The sequence below is a fragment of the Chenopodium album genome, chromosome 8 (genome assembly GCF_948465745.1).
Source record: "Chenopodium album chromosome 8, dcCheAlbu1.1, whole genome shotgun sequence".
NCBI lineage: Eukaryota > Viridiplantae > Streptophyta > Magnoliopsida > Caryophyllales > Amaranthaceae > Chenopodium > Chenopodium album.
Window position 1 is genome coordinate 43764585 of NC_137841.1, and position 229 is coordinate 43764813.

A 229-nucleotide genomic window follows, 5' to 3' on the forward strand; every position below is an offset into this window, starting at 1 on the left:
TCGAATATGAACTAATCATGAATAGGGAGTAATATAATTGTTTTTTTAGGAAGGATAGATATAATTGGTTATTGTGTTTTTTGGCGGCAATAAATACTTATTTCCTTTTTTTTTATGACTTATTTCCTTTATTTTTTTATACTAATTTCATACCAAAAAAAAAAACTCATTATATATTAAGGGTTTTATTTCCTTTTTAATAAATTTTAAAAACAATGGTAGCAACTAC